The sequence below is a fragment of the Hipposideros armiger genome, unplaced genomic scaffold, assembly GCF_001890085.2.
Source record: "Hipposideros armiger isolate ML-2016 unplaced genomic scaffold, ASM189008v1 scaffold_420, whole genome shotgun sequence".
Taxonomy (NCBI): Eukaryota; Metazoa; Chordata; class Mammalia; order Chiroptera; family Hipposideridae; genus Hipposideros; species Hipposideros armiger.
The window spans coordinates 1,168,859-1,189,747 of record NW_017731770.1 but is presented as its reverse complement, the minus strand read 5'-3'; the positions used below and the strand labels follow the sequence as shown (position 1 = coordinate 1,189,747).

The 20,889-nt window shown below is 38.0% G+C and overlaps 1 pseudogene; it reads left to right on the top strand.

The window, feature by feature from the left end:
- The first annotated feature begins 229 nt into the window (after positions 1-229).
- LOC109394363 (40S ribosomal protein SA-like) overlaps positions 230-20,889 on the top strand; it is a 23,879-nt pseudogene continuing 3,219 nt past the window's right edge.

Here is a 20,889-nt window from a genome sequence, read left to right as displayed (position 1 = left end):
TCCACAACTAGACTAAAGAACAAAAGGACAGCAACTTGTCTGTTTCCCTTCCCCCAATTCCCTAGCATGGTTCCCCTCCAATTCCCCAATAAAATCTTAAAAAAAGGAAAAGGTTAGGCTGAGCCAGTTTGTAGAGCAGAAAACCTTGAATTCATGTAAAAAATTTTGACTTTGTTCTGAAGGTGACGGAAATCCATCACAGGTTTTCAAGTAGCAAGATCGACTAGACATGAGGATGGATCAAAGAGGTGCCAGGTAAGAGTCAGGGAACTGGGTTAGCAGGCTGTTGCCTAGATTGGGGAAGTGGTAATGAAAATGAGGAGGAGAGAAATACAAAAAAATACTGCATCATAGAACTTGAGGATTTTGGTGTTCAGGTGAATATGGAATGATTGGTAAGCTTGTCCACTCTAACAATTGGACAGATTCTAATACTGTCCTTTTATTTTTAACCACTTTGCTACTATATTACCATGTAACCTTTAGACACCGGTTATGAGGCCCACACTATCTGATAGGGAAATAATTACACCTGTGTTCTGCCCTTTCCTTTAGAATGGTGAGTAAATACCACGTTTATACAAAATCTGGCTGCAACTATTTTCTCATGAGTTTTGTGAACCAAGGAGTTAAAAAAAAAAAAAAAAGCAAAGACATTCGACAAGGAAATCTTAGTTTTTAAAGCTCTGGGATTCATTTGAACCAACAGTTGCCATGGTTTCAGAAGTCTGAAATCAACATTTCAAGGTAACCCAAAGAACTAGATATTGCCGCAGCATTCAGGTATCAAGGAACAATCAAAGTGCCGTACCCCATTAGTGACCGAACTCCGTTAAGGCTATGTAAATGCCTCAAATTGGTATTCAGTGTAATCACTGATGCTGCAATACTAATTATAGCCTGGCACCATGCAAAAGTGGGACTTTTTTAAAGGCTGGCAAATGGCATTATTTTAATAAGTCATTAGGAAATTGCTTTTCGAGGATGCAATGAAAGTACAAGTTTCTCAATTAGGGGAATTATGTGGAATTGATGAGATATTTGAGCATTCATGATCTGCAGTTAACAATTCATTTGAAGTGGACCAAGCCATTGGAAGGGCTGGCTAATGAGAAAGAGGATGATCTGATTCATTACATGAGAAACATGATAATGGAGGCTATAAACGGAGGCATTGAAAGACTGCATGTCTCCAAGCTACATCCACCAAAGTCTTTTTGGCCCTTCACCTTGGGTTTAGACCTGAAATAAAGATGTCAAGATGGACCTAATCTTTGAGAGAATTAGCCAACATTGTTTATTGATACTTATGGGCAAGCAAAATAAATGGCTGAGTTCTGATCAAGATGGCAGAGTAGGTAAACACCATGCTCGCCTCTTCCCATGACCACATTAAAATTACAACTACAGAACAACCATCATTGAGAATCACCTGAAGCCTAGCTGAACAGATGTCCTATAACTAAAGATGTACAGAAGAAGCCACATCGAGACGGTAGGAGGAACAGAGATAGAGAACGGGCTGTTCCCACATGCATGTGTAGCTGTAAAAACTGGGAGGGTATCTGTTTTGGATAGTCCCGAGGAGCAAGGGGTCCCAGCCCCAGACCAGGCTCCAGAGCCCAGGGTTCTACTGCTGGGAAGAGAAGTCTCCACAACTTTTGGCTGTGAAAACCAGCAGAGATTGTATCTGAGGGAGACAGAGGGCTGCTGGAGTCCCAGGCATTCCTCTTAAAGGACCTGTGCATGGACTTACTCATTGACACACTCACTTACACTGAGCTCTAGCACTGGGGCAGCAACTTGAAAGGTACCAGGGATATAGAGAGAAGAATTGAATTGTCTGGCCTCAGGGAAAGAGTTGGAGTAACAGCTTTCTCCTAGACAGGAGTGTTGGGAGAAGCCATTGTTCCTTTGTTGAGCCCTCCCCCTACCCAGCCTGCATGCACAGCAACTGCCACATCGAGTCTCCATGCAGCTGCCACATCTGAGTCTCCATCTATCTACCTAATAACTTCTGCCTGACGATAGTGATTCCCTGAAACCCGACCTACCCAACATGTGGGCCCACCCAAGTCACTTCCACTGGCTTTTCCATGCAAATGGCCTGCCTTGGCTCATGCTGAGGACTTTCCTAAAATCCCTCAAAGGTTCACAAACTCAAAACAGTGTCTGGTCTTGGTGTGCCCCGTACCTCTTACTAAGCAGCCCCAAGACTGGCACTGGTGGCAGCCGGCCCCAATTTAGAGCTGAGCATCTCCCAGGTGCCTCCAAGCCCAGCATAAGTGGCAACCATCTGAGGATCACTTTGTAGCTCATATCAAGCAGCCCCAAGCATAGCACAGGCACTGGCTGACCTTGGCCTGCACCAAAGCACACCTAAGAAGCCCCCAAACCAACACACCCAGTGACCAGATTCAGACCATACCAGAATACCACCCAATCACCTCCACAAATGACACACCCAAACTCAGCAGGTACCAGAGCCCCACTAAAGCAAATTCCACTCCTTAGGGTCAGCCCCTGCACAATAGCTCTTCTACTGTACTCAGAGCCAGTCCTCACAACCAATCATACTGAGGGTCAGTCCCTTCCATTGGCATGCCAACAGCAATCAAGGCTCCACTACATAGGAGGGCACATACAACACCCACAAAAGGGTCGCACCTGAAGCACCCAGCTCAGGTGACCTAGAAGACTCTGCCACTGCACCACAAAGCACACCTACTACATAAGGCTATTCTACTAGGACCAGGAGACATATAAACCCTACCTAAACACAGGGAGGCAACTAAACTGGGGAGACAAAGAAACATGCCCCAAAATAAATAACAGAACAAAGCTCCAGAAAAATAACCTAATAAAATGGAGACAAAATGGAGATGCAGAGTTTCAAACACTGATTATAAGGATGCTCAATGATCTCAGAGAGAAATTCAACAAAAAAATAAGAAACATAAAAATGGAGATAGAAAACATAAAGAACTAGTCATAAATAAAGATGCAATAACTGAAATGAAGAATACATTAGAGAAAATTGCAGTAGATTAGATGAAGCAGAGGATTGAAATAGTGATTTGTCAAAGAAGGTAGCAGACAACACCCAATCAAAACAGTAAAAAGAGAAAAGAATCCAAAAAAATGAGGGTAGTATAAGGGGCCTCTGGGACAATATCATATGTACCAACATTCACATCATAGAGATACTAGAAGAAGAAGAGAGAGAGCAAGGAATTGAAAAACTTTCTGGAGAAATAGTAACTAAAAACTTCCCTAACCTGTCAAAAGAAATAGACATACAAGCCCAGCAAGTGCAAACAAGATGAACTCAAACAGGCCCACACCAAGACACATCATAATTAAAATGCCAAAGGTTAAAGACAAAGAGAGAACCTTAAAAGCAGCAAGAGTAAAGCAAATAGTTACCTGCACAGGCTCTCCTATAAGATTGTCAGCTGATTTCTCAACAGAAACTTTGCAGGCTATACGAGAATAGCAAGAAATACTCAAAGTGATGAAAAGCAAGGACCTACAACCAAGATTGCTCTACCCAGCAAAGCTATCATTTAGAATCGAAGGACAGGTAAAGAGCTTCCCTGACAAGAAAAAGCTAAAGAAGTTCAGCACCACCAATTCAGAATTACAAGAAATGTTAAACGGATTTCTTTAAGAAAAGAAGAAGAAAAAGACCAAACATATGAATAATAAAATGGTAATAACTACATATCAACAATTACTTTAAATGTAAATGTATTAAATACTCCAATCAATAGATATAAAGTGGCTGAATGAATACAGAAACAAGACCCTTACATATGCTGCTTATGTAAGACTCACTTCAGATGAAAGACACACACACAGATTGAAAGTAAAGGGATGAAGATATTTCATGGAAATGGAAACAAACAAAAGCTGAGGTAGCAATACTTAGACCAGACAAAATGGACTTGAAAACAAAGGCTCTAAGAAGAGACAAAGAAGGAATCATTAATCCCACTACTGGGTATTTATCCAAAGAAACCCAAGCACTAATTAAAAAAGACACAGGGAGGCCGGCCGAGTGGCTCAGTTGGTTAAGGGCTCACTCAAGAGTTTGAGCTCTGAGCAACAGCAGTTCAAGTCCAGCCCGAGCTGAGCTGCCGCTGAGCTGCCAACAGGTGGCAGGATGGCTCAGCTAAAAAAAAAAAAAAAAAGACATAGGCACCCCTATGTTCACTACAGCACTATTTGCAATAGCTAAGATATGGAAGCAACCTAAGTTTCCATCAATAGATAAATGGATTTTAAAAGGAATATTACTTGGCCATAAAAAAGAATGAAACAATGGAATATTACTTGGCCATATATAAACAATGGAATATTATTTGGCCATAAAAAAGAATGAAATCTTTCCATCTGCAACAACATGGATGGACCTAGAGAGTATTATATTAAGTGAAATAAGTCAGACAGAGAAAGACAAACACCATATGATTCCACTTATATGTCAAATCTGAAAAACCAAACAACCAAAACAGAAACAGACTCATAGATACAGAGAACAAACTGATGATTGCTAGAGGGGACAAGTTTAGAGGGGATGGGTGAAGATGGGGAAGGAATTTAGAAGTACAAATTGGTAGTTACAAAATAGTTTCAGAGATATAAAGTACAGCATAGAGAATATCATCAATAATATTGTAATAACTATGTATGGTATCAGATGGGTACTAGATTTATCAGTGTGATCACTTTGTAAGTTATAAAATGTCTAGTCACTATTTTCTACACTGGAAACTAATATAATATTATATATCAACTGTAATTGAACAACAAAGAGTTATTTTAAAAATAAATGATTATTAGTTAGTTGGACAACCCAAAAATATTGATGTAGCGTTTGGGGCTTATTTGTAAGTTGAAGAAGAGTTGTTTAAGATAGGAAGCAAGGTGAGAGAAGGTGACAAATTTGAGAATAAAAGATCTTGCAATTCTTACCAGGGCCAGATAGAATATTTTTGTTCTGAAACTCTCATACACAGAAATGCATACTCAAGTTTTTAAAAGCATTATGTGTACTCCACAGGTACATGTGTATCTGTGTATATGTGAGAGACAGAGAGAATGTTGGGAGGTAAGAGAGTGTATGTTTTGAGTGCATGTTTTCTTATTTTCAGTACAAAAAAGAGTATTCATATTACATCTCAGATTACCACTTACACCACTTGGAAAGGCGCAGGTATGTTTTCTTTAAACATTTTTTAAAACTTCCTGTGAGAATCTGCCTTTTTGTAAGACTCCAGTTATTGGCTATTCTCAGAAATGAGTTTCTATATTGAATAGGCCAACACATTCCTCCAATATTAAATTTTTCACCTGGAAATTGGTAGCCCCGCTTGAGCTCCTCAAGCTCAATGAAGCCATTGTTTGCAGTGATTATCACTCTCAGCAGATTTGGAAGTGCTTGCTCAACTCTAATGTTCAAACACTTCTTCAAAATCTTCTTTAAAGCTCTTTACTTTTGGCTTTGTAAAAGAATTTGGGCTTGACAAATGTGCTACCAAGGTCCCCAGTTTGCCATCTATGGGCAAGAGTAACTGAAGTCCAGCAGGAACAATAGTCATTAACAAACTGGGATTTGATGAACAGAGTGGTGAGAGTTTTATATAACACATAAATGTATATACCCACATATATAACATAATTCTGAACAGCCCTTAGAGGGAAAATGTCTAACAGGAAAGCATAAATGGCTCAGGACCTAGAGACTAATCTTTTACTCCCTGAAGCTTCAGGACACATTTTACACTATCTACTTGAGTTACCAAAGACACAGAGCTCAACTCTGCTCTATAGGGAATTAAACTATAAAATAAGATTCTTAAAAATAAAAAGACATTAATGCTGCTTAGCCACTTTGTTAGATGTTGGACATAATTTGTAGTCTGAAGATGTTGCGCCTTGGGTATGGTATCAGAGCAAAATTCATGGAATGACTCCGTGGTTAGGAGAACCAACACATTTTTCAAAAGAAGCAATAGACTTGTTAAAGGTCTGACATATCACAAACATTTTGATTTTGCGATCAGACTGGATGGTGATTTAGTAATTCCCTGACTTTACTGTCAGGTAATTTATAAGTTTACATCTCAGCCAAGAACTGTGGAAAATCTTATCAGGAATTGGTAGGCAAATAGGAGGGAAGCACAAAGACATAACAAAGCTATAGTGGTGGCTACAGTGACAAGTAAAACAAATGGAAATCATTTGATTTGTACTGCACCTGTGAGAGAAGAAATTATGGCCCCTTTTTGCATTTGAAGCTCACAGGTCTACTTCGAGAGTTGAGAGACCTGTGCCAGGTACCTCATTCACTCTTCTAAAATAGGCTTTCCTTTAAGAGGCGCTTCTAAAAATTATTTTTGAAACTAAGAAAAAACTTGAAATTCCTTAGCTTTTGACTATTTCACTAAACTCTTCTAGAATCTAGAGATACAGTGTGATTTGGTGCGATTAAGATATGCCAATTCATAGGTTGCCAGAGTAACTACATTTTGGTTATGCAGAGCTTATGTCCAAGGAACATTGTCCCTTTATCAATCATTTCATTCATCTCCCTCAGGGGCATTGCAATGTGTTATTGCTCTTACTCCCTGAAGGATCCCAAGACTTAAGGCACTAAGAGGCAAAGCAAAGTGATAGAGGAACTGGTACTGATGACTGCTGGCCATGCCTGATGAGGTCTCACCAGAAGCCATCCACTTCACATAGGTGTGGCACTATTCGTTCACATCTGTTAAAGTATTTAAATAAGGAGGCCATTAGACTGAGGTGGCTCTAATTTGGTAGCTTGTGTAAGCAAACTACAACCTAAGCCAGAGTCAATGCACTTGAACCTGAGAAAGTAAAACCTAAGAACAACCAATCACAAACAGCCTGCTGAACTTTCCCAAACAAGGCAACTGCTTAAGATATAACGAATCAAATAATTTATTTGCTATGTCTTCTCTATAAAAACCTCTCCCCTAGCTCCTGTGGGTAAAATACTTCTAACCACTTTAGGTTTGGCACTTCCCAATTCTAATCAATGTATGCTCAAATAACCTCTTGAAATTTTTAATGTGCTTCAGTTCATCTTTTAAAATACCAGAGCATCAAACTGGTTACTCCAGTTTTAGCCTATACAATAACAGTGATCATTCATTTGATATTTAATGTTATGCTCCTCAATGATAGTAATTAAATTCATTCATTCAAAAGTATTTCTTAAATATCCACTATGTGCCAATCGCCATATTAGGCATCAGGAACCCAAAACAATGAATGAGACATGTTGCCTAACAACAGAGTTGAGTCTCATATATGAAGGAGACACACATGAAAGTTAATAAACACAACATTTGAAAAGGCTGAGAGAGAAATACAATAGTGTAGGACCCTGATGAAAGATATAATTAATGTCAATCAACCATGATTTTGCTTTTATGCCTTTCTACATCCCATTTCTTAGCATAGTACTAGGCACATACAGGCACTTGATAAATGTGTTTGAATGAATGGATGACTGAATGGAGGAATGGATAGATGAATGGATGGATGGACGGGTGAGTGAGTGGGTTGATGGGTGGGTGAGTGAGTAAAAAAATTAAAAATAAATTGGCAACTTAGGAAAAAACATCCTTTGACAGGTCATGTGTTCTTATTTTAGGCTTGGAAAGCTGGTCAGGGTAGTTGGAACATATGATGAATACAGAAAAATTTGTATTTTGTTTTTTTTAGATTCATGCCTATCTTCCCCAGAGACTATAAAACCAAACAGAAGAGTAGCGGCCCCATCTGGTTTTGTATTCCAGTGATAGCTCCAACACCTAAGATAGCGCTTGGCATGTTGAAGGTGCTAAATAAATATTTGTCAAAAAAGTAGAGAAACACACCTGCCTCACTAACAGACACACTGTGAATACGCAAAAAAAAAAATTCTTTTTAAGAGTTCTGTAAATGCTTGCTTTTTTAAAAAAGTTTTGTACTGCTCACATATAGACACTAAATACATACATACATACATATATATGTATATATATACATATATGTATGTATATATATGTGTGTGTGTGTGTGTGTATGTGTGTGTGTGTGTATTTCTTTCAAGAAAACTTAGATATGAGTTCATTTCAATCAGGTTGGTCTCAATCATCCATACAATCCATATAAGCCCGTTAAGTAGGGATTGGGAAATGTCACTGTTGGAGTTTTATGGAATCAATAAATACTGTATTTTGCCATGTCTACTGCACTCCCATGTATAACCCACACCCACATTTTTGGCCCAAACTTTCAGGAAAAAAATCTTTCATTTTAATTTTTTTTATTCAAATTTGTTTGTTTGTTTGTTTGTTTTTGTTTTAGCTTAGCCATCCTGCCACCTGTTGGCAGCTCAGCAGCAGCTCAGCTCAGGCTGGGGATCAAACCAGTGACCCTGTTGCTCAGAGCTTGCACTCTTGAAAGAGCTCTTAACCAACTGAGCCACTCGGCTGGCCCTTAATTCAAATTTTTATTTGTGTATATTTAGATATTTGTGTTTTGTATTATAAAGAAATTTTAGTATTTAATTTTTAACATATTATGGTACAAGAAATTTTATGTAACAATTACAAAACACAAGAACAGATACAAGGTATAAGAAATTTAATGTACCAGTAACAAATTTACAATACTTACACATCATAGAAGGCCAAGAACACTTTGTTGTTGCAAGTTCGTCGTAAGTTCAACAAAACGGATTATCATGTTCCAGGGTATTATTTTCAATATGGGTATCATTGTTGATTTCTAGAATTACACTTTCAACTCATAAGCATAAATAAAAGAATTAAAAACATTTATATAGATATGGAATTAGTACTAACCATGTATAATGTACATCCTTATTTTTCCCTCACAAATTCGGGCCAATAAGTGTGCATTACACATGGCAAAAAACAATAACACCCATTTCTTTTTTCTCCTAATTTAGGACCAATGGATAAAGGTGAGGCACTGATCATTACGGCATCAGAATCGACAGGCCCATTAAAAGATGGGACTGTCAATCTGTAACTTAAATAATTTATGACGCTTGTCTGCCCCCGACCCCATCCTAGAACTTGGAAAAGCCCATCTGAAGAAGGGTTGGCTCTATGGAACACACCTACAGCGAGTGTTTCCTCATTGTACCTAGGGTAGTGCACAAAGTGATAAAACACATCCCCAGAGTTTGGAGACTTGAGAATCATGGACCAGTGGATGTTACTCAGGAAACTCACAAGAAACAATGGGTGGAACCAGATGCCAGATAATAGGTACATCCGTGTACATGGAAACGAGGCCAGAGGAAAGGAGAACCCCTCCCCTCCATAACCGGCAAACCTTTGCTAAGCATCCTTTTTCCAACCACTAGCTCACAGCACAGTATGTGGCAAATAAATGTAAGAAACAGGGGAAAATGAAATACAAACGTTTGTTCTTCCAGGTGGTGTAGCTCATGCAAATCACCACCCTGCATTTCTGCTAAGTATCTGATAGCTAATACACAATCTTTCCTTGGTAGGAACTGGGAATAATATAAAAGAATACAAACACCACAGGCTCACACCATTCAAGAGGTTCTGATATCATAATCTCCAGGTGGAGACTAGGGAACCCAGACGTTTGTATTCCCGGCCTGCCTCCACTCACTGCTGCTCAGTCCCCTCCCAGTCCAGGAAACGTTCAACATCAAAACAACCCTCATCATGTGAATCTGCAGCAGAAGGCATAAAATGTGGCAGAAGCATAAGAAAAAGAAACAGGACATCCATTCATACGTGACATTTGTTCTTAATTCAAAAACGTTTGGCTTAGGAGGTCTCCCCCTCTCTTACTGTAATGGCTCAGCATCCTGTGACTTTATGCTTTACTTCTTGGTGCTTAGATTTTCGCATAAACCCATTGTAACATAATAATAGTAGCTATAATTCCTGAATACTCATGGCATTCCAAGCACTATACTAAGCACTTTACATGCATTACCTCAATTCCCACAATCTATGTGGTTAGAATAAATACCCAACTATAAAGACGAGGAAACTGAGGCTCACAAGTACCAATCTCTTGCCCAGATTCACACGGCTAGTAATAGAAGGAGCTAAAATTTAAACCCGAGTAACTTAACTCCAAAGCTTGCACTCAACCATCACAACCACGGCAGCTAAGAAACAAGAGACATAATCTGGAAAAACCTTTTTACACAAAAGTTGTGTAAACTTTTTTTTTTTTAGAGCCTTTTGGCTCTACTTAGTATGTAAGAAAATCAGTTGAGTGGTAATATTGTTTCATCTTGGGACAGCTTTTACCTCAAATCCAATCCTCTTAAAGAGAGAGCCCTGAATACCCAAATCCTGAGGCCAATCGGAGTTATCCTTAGTAAAAACCAATGAATATAGTCACAGAGAAAGGGCAAGATAGAGCTTTTCCAAGAACATTACTGAAATGTAACTTTTGTTTCCACTCTAGATGCTTGTGGTAGCTAGTTTCTAAAGATGGTCCCATTAACTATCCCTCTTAGTATATCCTAGTGTAACCACACTGAATCTGCACTGGGCCTATGAATCACTCTGACTAATAGAATATGGCAAAATATGTGTAATTTCCCAGGCTGGGCCTTGAGAGATCTGTACTTCCCTCTCTCTTCGCCTGGAACATTTTGTTCATGCAGCCCACTCACCATGCTTTAAGAAGCCCACGTAGCAGAAACTGAGGTGTTTCTGTCCACTGCTGAGCTCGCAACAAATGGCCAGCATCTATTGTGAGGCATGTAACTGCACCAACTTGGATGGTCCAGCCCAATCGAGTACCAGATGACTACAGCCCAGATAAATATCATGTGGAACAGAAGAATGGTCCCCCCACAATGGCCTCAAAGGAGCCCAGTCAACGAACAAAGTTGTTACAGATAATAAAAGCTTGCTATTTTGTGTCATTAGGACTTAGGATGACTTGTTGTACAATGGTGACTGGAACATAGCCCCTCTCTGGCCCATGGGTTTCTGGAACAGAAATGTCATTATTCTTATCATCCATTAGGGAAAGCCTCACTTGCAACATAATGTGTTTCCTTTGTTCTATTTTCTTTGCTGAAAAGGTAAAGCTAAACAAAAATCCTAAAGCAAAATGTAATTACTATGTTGATTGACCGTTCCACACAGAGCTTATATATAAATATTATGTTTCAGATGGAAGCTATTTGGAATTAGCCTCAATCCCTCTGCGAACGAAAAACCTCCAAAGATTAGTTGATGGTGAAAATGGAAAGCTGGCGGGTAATCAGGAATTTAGAGAGAAAAAAAAAATGTTTATCTTGTGGCCCTTGTCACAGCTTAAAACTCAATTTGGGCTAATGTCTGTAAATGGAGAATAGCTATTAACAAATCAATTAACTAGGGTCTTGTTGGTTTTTCCAGTGTCAACTCTAATTATTTGTTTGTGTGATCTGAAGTATCCTTAGATTATTTACAATCATTCCTGCTACCCAACAAAAGATAGTAAGGCTGAATCTCACAAGTACATGAGAATTAGAGGGTAGCTTTTATTCTAGATGCTCAGTCTCAGGCAATATTTTCAGAGCCTGAGCCTTTTCTTCAACACAAAGTCTATTTCTGAAGTTAATACACGACAAACTTTCATTAAAAATTTTTCAGAAGAGGGTAAAGGGGGTCAAATACAATGTGATGGAAGGAGAACTGACTCTGGGTGGTGAACACACAATGTGATATATAGAGGATGTATTACAAAGAATTGTGCACTTGAAACCTATGTAATTTTACTAACCATTGTCACCCCAGTAAATTTTAACTAAAAAAATTTTTTTCAAAGTGGAAAATAATTAATTTGGTCAAAGAAAAAAAAATTCCCTATATCCACAGACATTTGTTCAGAATCAAGACACAGGGATATTTATGTTCAATTTTCCTTTTCCATCAATTATTTTGTTGCATAGGATCTGAAAAAAAAAAATCTCCACTTTTGGAGAGAAATTGGGGTGGGGGACAAATAATCACTCTGCTCACAAGTGGTAACTACATCAAAAGCACACTGTGTCTTATCATTACCTAAGTGAACGCTATTTTTCTTCATTCTACAGCTCAATCTCACCCTAATTCTGTATCTGATCATTTTTATTCTACTTTGTTATAAAATAATCCAGGTCCCATTTTTAGTTTGAGAAAAATAGGAAATTCCCTCTCTCTAGCAAACTGGAAAGCGGTTCTTATAACAAAATAATGATCTAATTAATAGTGCTCCATTCAATCAGTTACCACAAGTTCAGTTAAATCAAGCTGCCAACAGGAATATATTATACCTGATAAGAAGGCGAGTTAGTAAACAGATAGACACAAAGCATAAAAATCATGCTCTCTATTAAACTTAGGGAAGAAGTTATTTATTCTTTCCTTTAAAAGATGCTATATCTTCCTAATCAAATATTGTTTCTTAATATGCCAATGAAGCTACATATCTGGCAGTGAGAATGCTAATATCTATATGCTAAATCAGGAACTCAATTGGATGTTTCCTTTGTCAAGGACCCTCTAGTCATGGGTTCATGAAAGGCGTTAATGACTAGTCTATCATAAAACCACCTTGGTCTTTTTCCCTTACAGTGGGGTGGTAGTGGCAGTGGTCATTCTGTGTGAATGAACATATGAACAATGAAAAAGAATGCCAAACGTAGTGTGAGACAGAAACGATAGGCCTTTTTGACCAAGGAAAGATATTTGTCCACTTCCTAATTAGGGAATCTCTTTCCTTTCTTTCTTTGAGTTCTGTGAGATTTCTTTATCATGCTCACACCATTCTCTCTATAGGCTGGAATCCTGAGCTTTTCTTCTCATTTCTGCTTTCAATTTAATCTACTGTTTGTTTCTTCATTGAAAGGAACATCCAAGACACCCATCATTTCTGCCCTGTTCTGCCAGAGTTGCTGTTCCAGGGGAGGAAATGAAAATGTGAAACAGGAAAAAAGAATATCGAACAGGGCATGTCAAGCATGGTATCTACAACTAGTCAGTTGAAAGAAAAAGTAACGCTGGAGAAAACACACCTAAAAAAAATCATTAGAGAGGTTTCTGAGGTCAATAAAACGAGACTGCAAAGAGTCAATCCCTGGAGCCTCACTCACCCTGTTTCTGGTTCCTGCCTGCATGTACCCTTATATCTTTACAATATTTCTTTTTTTCTGAAGGCATCTGAGTGACTCTTATGCAGATGTGTGATATTCTCCAACCTGTGAAACAACATTACAAACACAACTAGTCCCTGTCTAGATCCTACTCAAAATGTGAAACAGCTGTTCCTGAGAAATTTGGAAAGTGTACAGATGTTCAGAAAATATCTACTTTAAATTGTATTCATTATTTATCTTTCTCAAAATAGTTTATAATTTTTACATTCACATTATGAAGATAGTGTGGTAGATAGTTGACATCTGTAGAGATTTGATTTAAAGGATTCCACCTTTATGTTTTTGAAACCGCAACAGAACCTAACAATTTCTCCTCAGAAGGATGAATGCATGTGCCAAGTTTTCTACTATCAAAGAGAATTTCTTGACTTAGTCTAACTGGTACTCATAATATCCATTCATTTTCCAGGACTATTATTCACATCTTTTTAAATAGACCAATGCATTTTTATAAATCCAAAATATCTTTGGGAAATTTCTGTGAGACTATTTCTTACTTTACCTGAGCCCTTTGAAGTCAGTGGGAGCTCTGAGCTTGAATCAGTCCCATGGAGTGAGAAACCAGAGGAGAAATGGGGACAATACAAAAATATCCAAACATATAGAGTGAAGCTTTCCTATCTATGATGTGCCCCAAAGGGCTGGGCTCAGAAACTGTTCTAATGAGAGACTTTTTCAAGGAAAAAGAAAAAATAGTTCCAAAACATGGCCAATAGCTAGTCAAAAGGAGAAAATCAGTGATTTAAAATGAATTTTAATGAGCACTAATTCTAGGTTCCAGGAATGTTATAAAATTTGTTTCCAAGAGGAAGACTTAGACTTCATTGTAGTTAAAATACAAAGTTGCTCAGAAAGCATGATTTTAAACTTAAAAGATCCTCTCGTTTTCCCTCCCAATTCTCTATTTCCATCTCATCCCTAATATAGCTAAAACGTGAACATTAGTCATTTCTTTGGGTGAGTCCCCCTTTGGTGATCTTTTATAAGGCAAATTCTCTAAGAACATGGTACTGGGCTCTTGGGGACAGGGGCAGTTTAGGTAGTGCTGAGAACAGCAAATTCTATGGACTGAATGGTGTCCTCAAAAAATTCTTATGTTGAAGCCCTAACCCCAATGTGAACATATTTGGGAGATAGGGCCTCTAAAGTGCTAATTAAAGTTAAATGAGATCATAAAGTTAGGGCCCTGATCCTACAGGATTTGTGTCCTTATAAAAAGGGACACCGGTGAGTGTCTCTCTCTTTTTCAATCTCTCTCTCTCTCTCTCTCTCTCTCTCTCTCTCTCTCTCTCTCTCTCTCTCCTTGCAAACACAAAGAGATCGTGTGTGCAGATGGCAGCTACCTGAAAAATAAGAGAAGAGGTCTCAGAATGAAACCTTGTTGGCACCTTGATCTTGGACTTCCTCACCTCCAGAACTATGAGAAATAAATATTTGTTGTTTAAGCCACTCAATCTGTTGTATCTTGTCTGAGTTGATTAAGACAATAAGATAATAAGGCAAGGAGAAGCATCTCACAGAGCAGAGTGAGGGGGGGACTCCCTCAGCAGCGCACACATCAGATGAAGGAAATGTGTTTGAAGATAGTTATCCTTCCATAGAGTTTCTTCATTCTCCTGCTGTCATGTTGGAATCACTATTGAGAATGTCTGTCCAGGCCATATAATACTCTACTCATTGAGAACTTCTGGGGTCTACTCACACTATGGGCCTGTGGTATGATAAAAAGTAAATATTTGGTCTTTGTCCACAATTCCTGGTAGGGGGTTCATAAAACTCTTAAAATTTCCTAAGTAATGGGTGGCTTCTGTATGCTAATGAGATGACACTTGGCAGAAAAGCCCCTGGATAGCTAGCTGCAAGATGGAAGCAGGTTATGATAAAAGCCAACTAGATAATTAGAGGTTTAGAGCCTTCAGCTCTACCCCCTGACCTCTGGGGAAGAGGAGGAATTGAGTTCAATCACCAATAGCCATTGATTTAATCAATCATACAATAAGATAATCTGAAGAAAAATACCTAAACAATAGAGTTTGGGGAGATTCCAAGTTGGTGGACACATCCATGTGCCAGGAGAGTAACGCAGCCGAACTCCACTGGAACAGAGGTTCCTGTGCTTGTGAGCTTTCCAGATCTTACCCTGTGCATCTCTTCACGTGGCTATTCATTTACATTCTTTATAATAAACTATAATAGTAAGAACAGAACTTTCTTGAGCTATTTGAGCCATCCTAGTGAATTATTGAAACTGAGGGGTATCATAAGAGCCCCGGAAATGCTAGTTGGCCTGGCAGAAGTGTAGGTAGCCTGGGAAGCTTATTATCAGATGGTGCCTAAAGTTGGAGAAGTTTTGTGAGACTAGCCCTTAGCCTGTGGGGTCTGCACTAACTCTTAGAGTTAGTGTCAGAATTGAATTGAATTGTTGGACACCCGGTTGATATTGGAGGCTTAGTTGGTATGTGGGCAAATGACACCTGGAGCCCTTACTTGCATGTGATAGTCCCATTTTTGGAACAGTTGGTATCAGGAATAGACACTTGACCCAAGCTGGGTCAATTAGATTTTTGTTCAAGAATTTGACAAAAGGGTTCCTAAGTGACTGTCTGAAAACACTAGACTATTTTAATTGGCCTTGTGAACTGACAAAATAAAGACTCAGAGTTGTACCATCTCTATGTTGTACCCTATGCATGTAGCACCAAAAAAATTAGTCTATAGTCAGAAAGCAATAAAGCAAATGCATGAAAAGAAGACCCTGTGGCTTCAGAGAGACAAAAAGAGTGAAACACATGGGTTGGTTGCCTTGAATCCTGCCAACTTTCCAGTTCCAGGGTTCCCTCCCTTGTGAGAACTGACTGCAGTTCCTGGTTTTGAGTTTCCTGAGTTCTGGTGTATTCTTATAATAAATTCCTTCTTTTTTGTTTAAGTTTGTAGAGGTTTATGTCTTTTCAAACAAAGTCCTAAGATGATGGCTAGAATTACAATAATAGTGATGATAATGATGATGTGGATAACTAATATCTAATGAGTGCTTACTCTGTTCCAAACTCTCTCCAAACACTATACTAAAAATTAAACACTATGCTAATTGGTAACATGAAAACAGTTTGAGAGTATAAAACTTATAGGTGAAGGTAAATATATAGCTAAATTCAAAATACACTAATAATGTAATTTTAGTATAAAGGTGAAAAGACAAAAGTACCCAAAATAACTGTAACTACAAAAATCTCTTAATGGATACACATCATAAAAAGATGTAAGCTGCAATATCAAAAACAAAATGGGGGTGTAAAAATGCAGAGCTTTTGTATGGATTTGAAGTTAAGTTGTTGTCTGCTTAAAATAGACTGTTATCAATGTAGCTTAAGGAAAGCTTCATGGTAACCACTAAGCAAAAACCTGTAGATGATATACAAAAGACAAAGTGAAAGGAATAAAAACATACCTTATAGAAAATCATCAAATCACAAGAGAAGAGAGCCAAAGAGGTATAAAAGGAAGAACAAAGGAACAAACACAGCCAGAAAATAATTAACAAAATGGCAATAGTAAGTACTTACCTATTAAAAATTATTTTACATGTAAATGGACTAAATACTCCAATCAAAAGATGTAAAGTGGCTTAATGAATTTTTAAAAAGCAACTATATGCTGCCTACAAGGGACTCACTTTAGCTTTAAGTATATACATACAATGAAAGTAAAGGTATGGAAAGAGATATCCTATGCAAATGGAAACCAAAAACATAAGGGGAAGCTATGCTTTTACCAGACAAAACAGACTTTAAGCCAAAAACTGTAACAGGAAACAAAGAAAGTCATTATATAATGACAAAGGGGTCAGTTCATCAGGAGGATACAATAATTATAAATCTTTATACATCCAATATCAGAGCACCTAATATATAAAGCAAATATTAACAGATCTGAAGGGAGAAATAAATAGTAATAGAATAATAGTAGGGACTTCAATACCCCACTTTCAAGAATAAATAGATAAGAAAGAAAATCAATAAGGACACATTGGACTTAAACTATATATTAGACCACATGACCCTATCAGACATATTCAGAATATTCCATCCAACAGCAGCAGAATATACATTCATCTCAAGAGCACATGGAATATTCCCCAGGACAGATCATATGTTAGGCCACAAAACAATTCTTAATAAATTTATGAAGACTAAAATTATATCAAGCATCTTTTCCAACCACAATGGTATGAAACTAGTAATCATTTACAAGAAGAAAACTGGAAAATTCGCAAATATATGGAGATTAAACAACATGTTCCTGAACCATCAATGAGTCATAAAAGAAATAAAAAGGGAAACCAAAAATATCTTGAAAAATCTCACCTCACAACTACCACCCCATCTCTGTTTATTAGAATAGCTATCATAAAAAGATGATACTAGATAACAACTGTTGGGAGGATGTGGAGAAAAGGGAAGCTTTGTGCACTGTTGGTGGGAATGTAAATTGGTGCAGCCACCATGGAAAACAGTACGATGGTTCCTCAAGAAATTAAAACTAGAACTACCATATGATCCAGCAATCCCACCTCTGGATATATATCCAAAGACAAAAAGCACTAGTATCACAAAGAGATATCTTCACTCCTACGTTCACTGCAACATTATTCACAAGAGCCAAGATATGGAAACAACCTAAGCATCCATCAACAGATTAATGGATAACGAAAGTGGATACGCGATCTGAAAATTAAGTTCATGAACTCATCCTAGAAAAAAGTGCTGTACAGTAAGTCCCCGACTTGCAAGCATTCGAGTTGCGAACTTTCACAGGTACGAATGGACCTCGCATTATGAACATTCATAGATGCTTCGTAGATGCGAACAAATTGCGGAAGTAGCTCATGTGTCTGCCGGACACTGTCACAGTTGTGCTGCTGTATGCTTACTGTACAGTGTGATAGTGTACAGTAGTACAGTGCTCAATCAAAGCCTATGATGTCTGGAAGCAAGAGGAAAAGCAGTGGTGATGTGGAGGGGACTGCTAGGAAGCGCAAAGACTTTGTCAGACTTACGAATGAATCCGACTTACCAATGTTCTCCCCGAATGGAACTCGTTGGTAAGTCAGGGATTTACTGTATACCTCATTCTGAATATCACTATGGTCACCTTTGAAGTACTCCCCTTGGAAAGCTATGCGCCGATGCAAGCGCCTAGTCCACCCTTCAAAGCAATTTTGGAACTCTTTTTCTGGAATGGCCATCAGAGCTATTGTCTTATTATACTTGATGTCCTGAATGTCATCAAAATGTCTTCCTTTCAATATTTCCTTTATCTTTGAGTAAAGAAAGAAGTCATTGGGGGCCAGATCAGGTGAGTAGGGAGGGTGTTCCAATGCAATTATTTGTTTACTGGCTAAAAACTTCCTCATACACAGGGCTGTATGAGCTGGTGCATCATCGTGATGCAAGAGTCATGAATTGTTGGCAGACAGTTCAGGTCGTTTTCATTCTACTTTTTCAGACAGGCTTTTCATCACTTCCAAATAGTAAACTTGGTTAACTGTTTGTCCAGTTGGTACAAATTCATAATGAATAATCCCTCTGATATCAAAAAGAAGTTAACAACATCATTTTGACTATTGATTTGGACTGATGAACTTTTTTGGTCGTGGAGAATTGGTTGACTTCCATTATGCACTTTGACACTTTGTTTCAGGGTCATATTGGTACACCCATGTTTCATTACCAGTGATAACACAGCCCAAAAAGTCTTGCCTATCCAAAAGGTCTTGGTAAACTACAGCTCTCCTTTGCTTTTGCTCATCGGTGAGCTACTTTGAGACCTTTTTTTTTTTCAGCTGAGCCATCCTGCCACCTGTTGGCAGCTCAGCAGCAGCTCAGCTCGAGTTGTGAATGGAACCAGCAACCCTGTTGCTCAAAGATCACACTCTTGAGCAAGCTCTTAATCAAGTGAGCCAGCCCCTTTCGGATCATTTTTGCACACAGCTTTCTCATGTTAAGATTTTCAGTTAAGATTTTCCTAACTGTTCTCTTTCAATGTTTACTTGGTCTGTTATGCTTCTCACAGTCAGCCAAAAATTTTGACACACAATCTGATGAATTTTTGCAATGTTTTCATCAGTTCTTATTATTGGCTGCCCTAAACTCTCTTCATCAGTGACGTGTTCTCTCCCTTCAGAAAAACGTTTAATCCATTTGTACGTTGCTGTTTTCTTCAGGTATTATTCCCATAAACTTGGACTAACATGCTCCCGATTTCACTTCCACTCTTGCCAAGTTTTAACAAGAAATTTAATGTTTGTTCATTACTCTAATTCAAGCACAGACATTCTTGTGACAGCACAGAAAAACACGCAACAACGATAATGAATGCCACTCAACAAGACACTGCCACACATCGACACGAACACACTGTGAGACACTGATATACCGAGGTTATGAAACTTTACCCAGCTGTTTGTGCAGTGCTGCCAATGTAAGCGCATGGTGGCAAGTTCACGAACTTAATTGTTATACCTCATATATTCATATATACACAATGGAATATTATTCAATCCTTAAAATGAAGAATCCTGTCATTTGTAACAACATGGATGAAACTGGAGTGCATTATGATAAGTGAAATAAGCCAAACAGAGAAAGATAAATACTACACGGTGTCACTTAAATGTGGAATCTTTAAAAAAAAAAGAAAGAGAGTAGAAAGTAGAAAGATAGTCACCAGGGGCCAAAGTGGGTGAGGGAAATAAGAGAGATGTAGATAAAAGGGTAAAAACTTTAAGTTATAATATGAATAAGGTCTGAGGATCTAATGCACAACATGGGGACTATGGTTGAAAATACTGTACTGAATAACTGAAATTTGCTAAGAGAGTAAAACTTAAATGCTCTTACCAAAAAAAAAAAACTAAACATATGAAGTGATGAATATGTTACCTCAACGATGGGAATCCTTTCATATTATACATATATCAAATCATCACATTATGTACTTTAAATATATTATAATTTTAGTTAATTATGCCTCAATAAAGCCAATCTTTAAATTAATAAAACTTGTATTGATTTTGATTTTTTTCAATCCAATATCTCATCAAAAAATTTAAACATTGCATTTGGTTGTCATTTCTCTTTAATCCAGACTAATTCCTCCTGCTCTTTTTAGTCATTCAAGATATACCTTGATTTTTATTATCACCAAGAAAAAAAGTGCTGCCATTAATAATTGTAAAATGTCATCAATTGTAAGATGAATCCTGTTATATGTTAAAATGTGAAGGGAAAAGGTGCTTTTTGGAATCAATGAAATATGGTATTTCTGTCTAAATTTGATATAAAGAGAAAGCTGTCTGTAATAATCAAAAGTTTGGAAAACAAGTCCAATACGAAAAGGGTGAAAAAAAACTGAGCACACTTAGCTGGAAGAATAGGTGAAAAGGCAAATTTTTTTTTTTAAGATTTTTATTGGGGAATTGGGATGGGAACAGTGCTGGGGAATTGGGGAAGGGGAACAGACAAGTTGCTGTCGTTTTTTTTTGTTCTTCAGTCTAGTTGTGGAGGGCAGTGTCACTGGCCCTCATATGTGATATCTGAACCAGGGCCCACTGGCGTCCCAAGCCAGTTCTTAACCATCGCGCCACTCGGCCG